The sequence below is a fragment of the Leucopleurus acutus genome (genome assembly GCF_964270905.1).
Source record: "Leucopleurus acutus genome assembly, chromosome: 17".
Classification (NCBI taxonomy): Eukaryota; Metazoa; Chordata; class Mammalia; order Artiodactyla; family Delphinidae; genus Leucopleurus; species Leucopleurus acutus.
This window is the reverse complement of record NC_139159.1, coordinates 4560000-4572295: the sequence shown is the minus strand read 5'-3', so window position 1 is coordinate 4572295 and position 12296 is coordinate 4560000.

Below are 12296 nucleotides of genomic sequence, written 5' to 3'. Positions count from 1 at the left end.
GAATTCTCGCCATTGTTCAAGACCCAGGCCAGACGACTCTCTGAAACTTTGCCTGATCACACCTCTTCCCAGCCCCGAAGGCACCATTAGTCTGCACAGTCTCTCTGCACCCATGGATCTTTGTACTTGTCCATCGCAGTGAATTAGAGTGTGTCTGGCTGTAAACCTAGATCCCTATTTGGACTGAGCTTGTCTGCATTTTGCTCATTTAGCTATATCTCCAGAAAGCCTGCTCGAATATTGTTTGCTGTAAATGAAGAAGTAAATGCATGATGTATAATCCATACAGTTCTACCGAAGCGATATCGGCAATACTGGCTGCAAACCAGTAGCAGAGCCCCCACGCACTGTGGTAACTTGGAGGAAGACAGGGGTGCCTTCCTCAGCAGAAGCCCCGTCTTCAAGAAATAAGGACCCTCGCCCACCTAGGACTGTTAATCTTTCATCCAGGTAGACATTTTATTTTCCTCTGCGTTGGAAAATCGTGGGCAGAAGGTGGAGGACCTGAGATGTTTTGATGAAATCATCTCATTACTTAACGGGTTAGCCTGCACCCTATTTTTGTGGTTGTAAAGTCTGCCAAAATGTGTTTCAGCCTCTGTCTTAATAAGTGCAATCGTCTGAACAAAATGGAATCTTTCTTTGAAGGTTGAAGCTATTGTAATGCCCTAAGGCTATCGTAACATCCAGACCCCTGCCATGGTTTCTTCTGGAATATGCATAGGAAATATAGCCAAGTCTTCACTGACCCCAGGGCATGACTGGAACAGTAAATTTTTGAATAAATCTGAAAATAATCTGGTTTCCTTATGACCCACACTTTTCTTTCCGAAGTCATAAGCTATAAAAAATTCAGATGGGTTTATGTCTCTGGTTCATCAAGGTTTACTGTCTGTTTTAAACTTAGTGCCAAGTGACACCCAGTAATCATTCTTTGTTTGCAGCATCCCAGCAGCAGAGAAGTCAAATTCCTCACCAAGGGACAGCTGCACTCACGTTCCAGAAGAGAGACAATTCATGAACCTCTCGTCTTTATTTATTTTTCTTTTACCGCCATCAGGGAATTTTCTAGCCTGATGCTATGAGTAGACAGAGCATGACCTTCCACACTACTGTAATATTTCTTCAGTTGGTGTGTTTAGTAAGAAGTCTCTGGAAAAATGGATATGGAGGAAGCAGGCTATAGAATTCCTGCCTTCCTGGGATATGTCACAGTGCTAAGTGGGTGATGAATTCTGATGAGCATTGACTACTTCCTCAATCAGGCCGCGTGTGTGTGTGTGCGTGTGCGTGTGCGTGTGTGTGTGTGCGTTTTGCAGCTGCTGTCTAGACTAGACTCTCTATTACTAAACCGTCAGGATGTTCACAAATAATCAAGGCAAAAAAATGAAATGACATCAGATGCATCCTTTAATCCATCTACAATATTAACAACGTGGCTTAACAAAACACTCCTGGAACACATTGTGCCTTAATAATGTATCAGTGGCAATAGCTGCAAAGAATTTCTGAAATCTCAGTCAAGTCCCAGATGTGGACATGGTTTTATGAATTTAAGTATAACAAAATAATTGTTTTGACTAGAGAGTATGTAATGGAAATGGGTTTCATTTGATGCTCATTCCTTTGTATATCATCTACATCTGAAGACAAAAGGACCTGGATCAAAGACCTGCTGCCAGGGTACTTTGGTTGGGTTATTCACCCTCCTAAACCTTGGAACCTGCTGTGGGGAGGAGAAGGCTGCAGAGGAAGGCTGTTACTGGGGGATGCGGGCCTGGAGTTTGATCACCAAGCTTCACTTCTCAGTGACGGAGTCACCCTGGTCCAGCTGTCTACCTTCTCTGAGTCCCATTTCCTCATTCAGTGGATGGGGATAACAATATAGGCCTCACAGGATTGTTAGGAGGAATGAGATGGAGATATTCCAAGTAAAACACCTGGAATATACCAGGTGCTCCCCGGGTGTACAGGCTGTTCACTCTCCTAATAAGCTTGAAGAAACCCTTTTCCTTATATGAGACTGAGATCAAATGACGCAAGTCAAATTACTCAGCACAATCAATAAATATTGAGTAATGAAAAACAATGTGAAAGCACTCGGTCAATATAGGTTATTATTAATGACAAAATTTAACAATCAAGAGACTTTCCCTCCCACTAAAATGTCTAAAACTGGGTGCAACATAGGAGGCAAGTCTTTTCAGGTGCTGGTGTCAAGGCCCGAAAAGTTATTTCACATCCTGTGCTTGGTCTTTAATTGCTTCAGGCGAAATGATAAATCCAGTCCAGGTTACTCCATTGTGGCTGGAAGGGGAGGACTGCCAGTGGTCTGTCATAAGTTAAAGATGCACCTACTAAAAAAGTAATAATAAGAAACATAGCTAAAAAGCCAATACAAGAAATACTAAGTATTAAAGAATATTAAAATTATTGGATTACCCGAGATGGAAGCAGGAGGAGAGAAACAGGCATAAAAAACATGAAAAAATAGAAAACAAAGATATGGTAGATGAAAACCCAACCATATTAATAATTACATTGAATGTAAAGGAACCGAACATTCCACTTAAAGACAGACTGGATGGGAGTCAAGATTATGGTGGACATAAAGCTGCTCTACCAGACCCTCTTCAAGGAAGGACGTGTTGCCCATGCCCTTCCCAGTGTGGTCCACATCCAATTACTGGCTGAGGCAAGAACACAAAGACCTGACCGTTTCAGCCCAAGGTGGGACAACTCCGAGAAGCCCCGCCTGCACCAGAGCTCCTTCTCGGGTCAGCTGAGTCTCTCTGCAAAGACTTCAGTGCAGCTTGACTTCTCCTTCGGCCCCATCCTGCTTACTCCCCACCCCCACTTCCACAGTTGCTGACTCCAGTAAATACTCTGCACAGCAAACTCCAGTTCAGCATCTGCTTTTGGAGAATGTAACCTATGACAAAGACCCAATTATATGATGTCCATAAGAGATGGACTTGAACTATAAAGACAAGTCGATTAAATAAAAGGCTAAGTGAAAGAAGCCAATCTGAAAAGGCCATATTCTGTATGAGCCCCACTTCTGGCAAAGGCAAAACCACAGAGACGGTAAAAAGATCAGTGGTTGCCAGGGGTGGGTGCAGGAGGAGGGATGAATTGGTGGTACACGGAAGATTTCTAGGGTGGTGAAAATATTCTATATGGTACCCTAATGATGAATACCTATCATTGTCCATTTGTCCAAACCCATGGAATATACAACACCAAGAGTGAACCCTCATGTAAACTATGGACTCTTGGTGATAATTATGTGTCAGTCAACTGTTCATCGATTGTAACAAATGTACCATCTGATGGGGGTGTTGACGGGGGGGCTGGGGGGAGGCAGGAAGCTATGCATGTGTGGAGGGAGCAGGTATATGGGAAATCCGTACCTCTGCCTCAGTTTTGCTGAGAACCTAAAACTGCTCTAAAAGAACTGCCTTAAAAAAAGAAGAAAAATCACATGGTTTACTTAATCAATTAACAAACACAAGGCAAAAAAAGCAAGAAAAGAGACATGGGGTATTCAGCACATTTTGGAGACAGTGCAAGCAGGTGGAAGTGCTACCTTATCTGAACCCTGGGCTCTGCTAGGTTCACCTGTCCTGTCTCTCCCTCTGCCTCATCTGCCTTCCCCACTGACAATGTGGTTACAAGGACAAGAATTGAGGTTTGAGCAGGGGGCCTCACAGACAGAAGATGTCTTGGGCCAGTGACACACCCTTGCTCTACTGGAGTGATGTAGGTGCAATAAAACCTGGCCACAGCTGTTGCTTGCTATTCGCTTGTTGAACAGGCTTGGGTTTTGTCTCTCTTGAGGCCAGAATGAATGTCACCAAGGATGGTGAATTAAGGCCTCTTGAATATTGAGTGCCCATGAATATGTACTGTAACCTGAATATTTTGAGCTTCTTGTATATTTAGTTCTGTATACACCTCTTAAATGTTTAATATATCCTGAATATTTAGTACCTCCAGGCTAGGTGTGTCATGAATATTTAGTATCCAGGTGCTGCATGAATATCAGGTATTTTTTTGCTCCTTCCACCCCTTTTACCTATGTTTAGCACACACACGCTCTACTTTGTAACTCATCTTTACTTAACACATTTTAGACATTTTAACATTTGGGCATTGTTTATTCTTAAAAAGATTTTGCTTACTAAGTTATCTATACTTAAAACACTTTAAAAGTTTTTGCCAATGTTTTAGAAACTACATTTTCATCATTTATGATAAAATTGAACATTTTCAAAATAAATGTACATTACATGTGAAAGACCTCTACACTGAAGTTATAAAACACTGCTGGGAGTAATTTAAACAGGCTGCCATGAGTGGAGAGATATACCATGTTCATATTTTGGGAAACTCAGTATCAATAAGATATCAAATCTCTCCAAATCAATTCATGGATTCTACACAATTCCAATTAAAATAAAATCCAGCAGTCTTTCTTTGGAGGGGTGGGTTGGGTAGAAATCCACAATTTGATTCTAAAATCTACATGGAAATGCAAAATAGTTTTGAAAAAGGAGAAAAAAGCTGAAGGACCTAAGCTACCTGGTTTCAAGACTTAACTTCAAGACAGTGAAGTGTTGGATACATGTGTAGAATAGTGTACAGAAACAGATTCATGCTGAGTTTCAGCAATGGTGCTCAAGTGATTCAATGGGGGAAAAAGATAATCTCCTCAACAATTTGAGCCGGTTTCACTAGATAAAAAAATGCACTGCAACCTATACCTCATACTATATATAAAAATTAATTTGTTGCCAAGGGGGAGGGGGCTGGGGGAGGGATGGATTGGGAGTTTGGGGTTAGCAGATGCAAACTATTATATACAGAATGGATAAACAACCAGGTCCTGCTGTATAGCACAGGGAACTACATTCAATGTCCTGTAGTAAACCATAATGGAAAAGAATATGAATAATAATTTTATATATATATATATCTGACTCACTTTGCTGTACAGCAGAAACTAACACAACATTGTAAATCAACTACACTTCAATGAAAAAAATGAAAAAATTAATTTGACATGTACCCTAAATGTAGAAGCTAAAAAGCAGAAAAAGTAGGAGAAAATCTTCATGACCTTGGAGTAGACAAATATTTCTTAGACACAAAACACTAGCATTAAAGAAAAAGTTCAACTTGGAGTCTATTGAAACTAAAACTTTCTGCTCTTCAAGGCCACCATGAAGACAACGAACAGGCAAGCCACTGACTGGGAGAAAATATTCACAATACATATATCTGACAAATGTCTTGTATCCAGAACTCAGTAGTAAGAAGATAAACAATTCTTTTTAAAAATGGGTAAAAGACTTGAACAGATCCAAAAAAAAAAAAGAAGAAGGAGAAGAAGAGGACCACAAATGTCCAATAAGCATACAAAAAGATGATCAACATCACTAGTTATCAGAAAAATGCAAATTAAAACCGAAACAAGACACCACTTCACTAAAATGAAAAATATGACAACGCCAAGTGTTGATAAAGATGTGGAACCACTAGAACTTCCCCACCTTTGCTGTGGGAGGATACAGTCACGCCGCTACTTTGGGAAACCTTGTGCCAATTTCTTACAAAATTAAATGTGCTCCTGCAATCCTACTGCTAGGTATTTATCAAGGGAAATGAAAACATATGTCCACGAAGAAACTTGTATCTGAATTTTAATAGCAGTTTTATTCGTCATAACCCTGAATTGGAAACAACCTAAAAAATCTATCAACAGGATAATGTCTAAACAATATATTAAAAACATGGAAACGATATAAGGGTGCCTATTATACCTGCCCTCAGAAGTCCCTGAATTCCCTTATAGCCTCCCATGTCTGCTCACGTGTGACGTGAGGGGTGATATAAACACTGCTCTGCGGGCCTCACCTTACAAGGCAGTGGAGGGCAGAGCTTCCCATGGCGGGCGGCTGAGATAGAATCCGGGGAAGAGGAGAAACTTCTTTACTTCTCTTTTTTCTACCCCGCCGAAGGGTTTTCAAGCTCTTTTGAGAGCAAAGGAGCAAAGTTGCTGTGAAAATCAGTTGGTGTACAACGATTCGGCCACAAACAGGAATGAAAGAAGGATATACACTGCTAGATGGATGAATCCTGAAAGTATGAGAAATGACGGGAGCCAGACAAGCAAGGCCACACATTGTATGATTCCCTTTATGCAAAACCTTTAGAACAAGCAAATCCACTGAGCCAGAAAGTGGCTGCCAGGGAATGAGAACTGGCTGCTAACAGGTATGAAAATGTTCTAGGATTAGACTGTGTCGACGGTTGCACAGCCTGTTGAAAAAATCACTGAACTGTATACTTTAATTTTAAGGTATATGCATTCTATCTCAATAAAAATCCAGTGGAGACTTTTCAGGCCTTATCTTGCTGTACTTCTCTGCTGCATTTTTTTCTTCTTAATAATGTTCTCTGTCTTGACTTACTTTCTTCATTTTTTTCTGTGATAATGCATTCTTATGATTTTACCTCTACTGTCCTGCTGTTCCTTTTTGATTTCCATTGGAATATTCATTCCTTAAAGAAATGTCAGTAGTCCTCAGAGTGCTTTCACAGGTCTCTCCTCTCTCTGAGCATCTCTCCTCTTGTTTCCATTATACTCTGTAAAAGAATTGATTGGTATGTCTATGTCTGCATCTGATACACCCATCTCTCTGTCCTGAGCTTCATATCTTATGTCCAAGCCTGGTGATCTCACAGCCTCTCAGTCTCAATATATGCCAAACAATTTACATGCCTTTGCCCCCAAATAAAACTGGCTAGTCCTTTTGTTTTTTCCTTATCTCAAAAAACCAGGGATCCCTCGACACATCCACTGCCCTCAAGATGGTCTCCCAGAGAAGTTGCTGGCCTCCAGCAGAACTCCACAAAAACTGGCTACGGCGTACTCATAGCATCCAGTCTTGGGGGAGGGCCCAGGTGGCAGGTGGGGCGTGGAGCCACTCGTCCACTGTGTTATGCAGTTGTAGCGACAAGTAGGTACAAGCCTGAACCTCGCTACCTGTTTATTTCAAGAGGGATCCTGAGATTCAAAACAAAATGATTAAATGAAAAAGAATATAGTATAACCAGGAAAATAATTTAGTTTCGTTATCAGGTAAATAGCTCATTTTTAGCTTTTTGGAGATGAGAACAAACAGGATGAAGGGGAAAAAATTGCCCTAATAGTGGAACTTGTTTAATTCAATTGCCTTCTTATTGCTTCATGGACATGGTTCGTGGATTTCCAAACTAATCCAGGGAAAAAATAAGTTGTCTTCTTAGGGAACTATCATCGCATCCTAGTCGATTCACCATTTCAGGGTGACAGAGTGAAACCACATCTGCCTAAACATAACAAGGAGTTAGAGAGACCGCAACTACAGAAACAAAACTATGAGTGTTTACAACCGTGGTGTGAAGGAACCATGGAAGCCCATCTGGTCAAGAAGGGACATGAAGAATAGCTTAGGACGCACACGCGATGCTTACAAAACGCAAAAGAACTGTGCAGAAGTAGGCCTGAGACAGCGAGGAAATTCACCAGGAGTGGAAAGAGAATGAGTTAGAGCTCAGAGAAGAAAAACATGAGTATTGCAAAAACTGTCTCCATAGGAGTTTTCAAATCACTGAACACAATACAGGTAAAAGGCATCACGTCTTCACCAAAGTGGTTTTCAAGGGCTTATTTCAGATGATAAAGCTGTGCTAGAGCAATGAAATGGTTCCTTTGCATTTGTTTTAGAAAAAGGACAGAGAGAATGAAGATGGACTTCAGATCACAGCCTCAACGTTCTCCAGGAACTATGGAAACAGAACTAAATGTGCTCAGAGATGACTAAGCAACTGATGCTACAGAAAATGCATTGTCCTGTTTCCAGTTTCTTCTGACTGCTGCTTTGAGAGCAAAGAATGCGTGAGACATGAAACTAAAAACTGGATCATGAATTTTAGTCCTGGCCTTGCTATAGGAGCGGTGCCTGATCTTGGCTACACATTCCGCCTCTGTGTCCCATGGTTTTAAACCTATAGCCGCTGAGATTGCTTGCTTATATGGCCAGCATTTCTGAGGCCCCCATTGGATGCTGGGCTGGATGGTCTCGCGTATCTTCCCCCTCGAGTCTTTAGAGAAAGATGCTTACACTGACAGGAGAGGCCGGTTTTGAGCTCACATCCCTCACTTAGAAGATGGTGTAAACTGAGACCCAGAGAAGTTAATAAGTCAGTTAAGATCTGTCAGCTAGAACGGAACTGGGGTGAGAGCCCTGGTCCCTGCTGCAGGCTGCAGCGTGAAGGCTAAGTGGTGGGTGCTTCCTGAAAAGTGGAGAGCGCCAGTTAATATGGAGTGAACGTTCCTCTGCTTCATCTGGTAGAAAAATAATACCAGCCTTAAGAAGTTATTTACTTTTTGAAATACATAACAAAACCTCACTGCCCTCTCTCCTTTGGAAAAACAAACCTGTTAAAGATTAAATGCTCTAATAAGACCAGTGACTGTTTACTGAATACACAGTGTGTGAGGAGAAGGTATTGGGACACAGCCCGGCCTTGTGAGGTCCTTGTTGGGCCCGTTTGCAGGTGACGAAACTGAGGCCTGAAGAGTGAAGACACTGGGCGCGGGGCTGGGACCTGGGCTGAGCCCGGCTGCGCAGCCCACGTGCTGATCGGAGGGTGAGGACCACGGCCCCGGGCAGGGTCTCTCCGGGGAGAGGCCAGACCAGGCGTCCCCGCACAGAGCGGTGAGCGGGAAGACAACTGGGAACGGGGACAATACTGAGGGGTGGTGGCCAGTGGTGGCCTGCAGCCTCCGAGACGGTCCAGCTCCAAAGTGCTGCCGGTGCGCCCACGGCTGCGCCGAGGCCAGGAGCGCAGCTTCCCTTCCACCCGCGAGCCTCCGGCCCTCGCGGCTACTCGCTTCCTTCCAAAGCCACCGATTCTATCCTACTTCATACAAGTCGTAATACACGTCAACATACAAAATAGTGTGTTATCGTTGCCTGTCTCCTGGTCTACGTGCCCTGCTGAGCGCGCCAAGGTCAGGGATGGTGTCAGGGACAATTGTCCCCAGCACCTGTGACACCAGTGGGCCACAGGGGGCTTCATCAATGCTGGGTTGCCTGTGGGTAAGAAATGCCGGGTAGAGTGCCTGGCAGAGAAGAGGTGCTAAATAAATGCTAGTGATTATTCGTTATTACCCCAGCTCTAATATCCCAGGATTATAGAAAACCGACTAATTGCAGAGCTGGCATCTGGTTGGCACCGATCTCACTGTGAGGAACCTACAGATCTGCACAATTTAAAAACCAAATGTAGACTGCAGGGGGAAAGAATTCCCGTTCACAAATGGAGACCCGCCGGTGGCCCTCCAGCGGCTGGACCTGGGGGGGCCGTCTTTTTTTTTTTTTTTAACAAAATTCACATTTTATTTAGGTTGAAATAAACTATACAAAATTGATTTTCTTCACCAAAAATAACAGCAATATTTTCTATATTATTCCTAGATAAACCACAAAACACTTATTTTTGTAGGTTTTCTAGGTTTTGCTTGTAAATCTGGGGGGCCGTCTTGACAGCTAACCTGCTGGGCTCTCACTGTGCCCCGGGCGCCTGTGTGGAGCTGCGACAGCCCCTCGTGGGCCCGCGCCTGCCTGCGCTGTGGTTTTTCCTCCTTTAAGTGTCCATCCCGCGCTTGGCGCTCAGGAACCTTTCCTGATTTCCCGGCTAGACGTGAGTCCCCGCCCTCCCCCCTCTCAAAGCACCTCTGCTTGTGCCGTCCTGATGCTGGGAAGACAACCTGTGGGTACCGAACTCCGAATTACGCCACCCGCTCGGGAACGTTGTCACGTGTTATTGCACGCGATCTCGACCACCACCTCTGAAGAAGGTACTACTGTCATCCCCATTTTATAGATGGGGAAACTGAGGCTCCGACCCTTGCTCAGAAGCGGCAGAGCCCTGGATCTGCCTTGAGCTAAATTGCATGAGCTTCTACTCTGCCACAGGGAGGTTGTTTTGTCTTACTTGGCAGTAGTAGACTTAAAAATATCTTTTTTTTTTTTTTTTTTTACTTTATGTTTTATTTTTCAATGTAGACGTTTGAAAAGAGTTTAATGTAGTCAAATCCCCTCTTTCCTTTTTAAGTGGCCTTTGGATGTTGAATCTTTATTACAAAGATTTTTCCCACTTCGGGGTCATAAAACAGTCTCTCAAGATTTCCTCTAATCCTCGTATAAAGGTGTCATTAAAAAAAAAGTCGAAGTCTTTCAGACCTCTGTAGTTTATTTCAGCGTAAAATGCGAGTTAGTGATCCAACTAATTTTCTTCCCCGGTAGCTGCTTGTTGACGGAAAGGTCCATCTTGTCCTCACAAATGGCAAAGCCATCCTTGTCGCTAACTAAACGTTCATCTGTGTGTGGGTTTATTTCTGGACTCTCTCTTCTGTGCCGATCACCTCATTTATCCATAAACCGGTACTGTTCTGTTAGTTATTGTAGCTTTGTAACATAGTGAACTCTTTGGGAGTCTAGATTGCCCAATTGTTCTTGTTTTGAGAGCAATTTTTCACATTGTGTTTGTATATTTCTTCTGCAGTTCCTTCTTAAAACTTAACTTTACACAGGCGACTTTGATGTGTACACATTAAACTCATTGTTGACTTCACTTTGGGCTTCTGGAAACAAGGACTCGTGAGCTGCCTTTAGACTGTAACCCAATTATAGGTAGAAAAGATGTTGTGCTTTGCATTGTCTGGTGCAGACCCCAGGGCAGTTAACCAAGGAAGGGGAGAGTCAGAAGGAAAGATACAGAGTTGGGCAATACACAGTTGCCAGAGATTCAAGAGCATTAGGTTTAGGAAGGGATCTTAGAGATTAACTTGATAGATGAGGAACTTTTTTTTTTTTTAATTTAAGTGACTTGGCTAAGATCATACAATTAGTTGGTGGCAAAATCAGGACTAGAGTGGCCCAGGGTCCCATCGCTCCATTGAATCTTCTTTCTACTACACAATGTCTCACCCCTTCTAGAACCAGAAGCAGGTTTTTGTTTTTGAAATAAAAATGTGGGAGACTTCAGTTCTTTCTAGTCCTAACCCTTTAAACTTTCCACAAGAAGGTACATATTAAAAGAAAACATACCAGTTCTGAAAATTCTGTGAGATTGTTTCTTCATTTAAAGGCTACTTAGTAAGTTAGCAAGAGTTGAAGCATAAAAATGGGACTCTGGGGACTTCCCTGGTGGCGCAGTGGTTGAGAATCTGCCTGCCAATGCAGGGGACACGGGTTCGAGCCCTGGTCTGGAAAGATCCCACATGCCGCGGAGTGGCTGGGCCCGTGAGCCACAACTACTGAGCCTGCGCGTCTGGAGCCTGTGCTCCACAACGAGAGAGGCTGCGATAGTGAGAGGCCTGTGCACTGCGATGAAGAGTGGCCCCCGCTTGCCACAACTAGAGAAAGCCCTTGTACAGAAACGAAGACCCAACACAGCAAAAATTAACTAATTAATTAATAAAAACTCCTACTCCCAACATCTTCTTTAAAAAAAAAAAAACAATGGGACTCTGGAATGTTTCTCTTTACCCACATTAGTAAGGGTAACTCATACACTTTGCATGAATTGTACACATCTTTACCTCTGCTTTTCATTTTTCTTATTGATAAAATACCCTAAGCCAGCTGGAGAGAGCTGGAGTTTGGCTTCATTTCTGTTTAGCGACAATTTGGGCCGGAAGGGAGGGGAGTGAAATACCTCTGGAGTAATCGTTTCCCCAGCCAATGACTGCCAGGTCTAGAGATAACTTGATATATTTCCCTACAGTGATGTAGCCGAAGTTTGCAAATGTTTGCTCGGGGAGCAAACCTCTCAAATGCATACTCACTTTACAGAAAAAAATTTGAATGATATCTTCAGACAGCTCAGAGGAGACAGGTACTTTTTAAATCAACATTGACAAACAATGACTCAGTGTGCAGCTCAGAACCCAGGTTTATCTTCAAGGGTTAAAGCTGGATAAAAATGGTTGCTGTCTACATGTCGTGTCATGCTGATTACTTGGGCGATATGTATCTGTGTTAAGCATTTTCTATTTAAGTGAAAGGCAGCTTAAAATGTGCTAAAATGTAGACCAAATGCATCCAGCTTTCCCTCATTTGAGCCGTTTTTTTAATGCCCCATTTTCCAATAATACACCTTACTTCAGGCAGAAGTCTAGATACTGGGCCAGAGTTAAGGATATTGGATATTAACAGTCTGTGACTATTTATAAAATG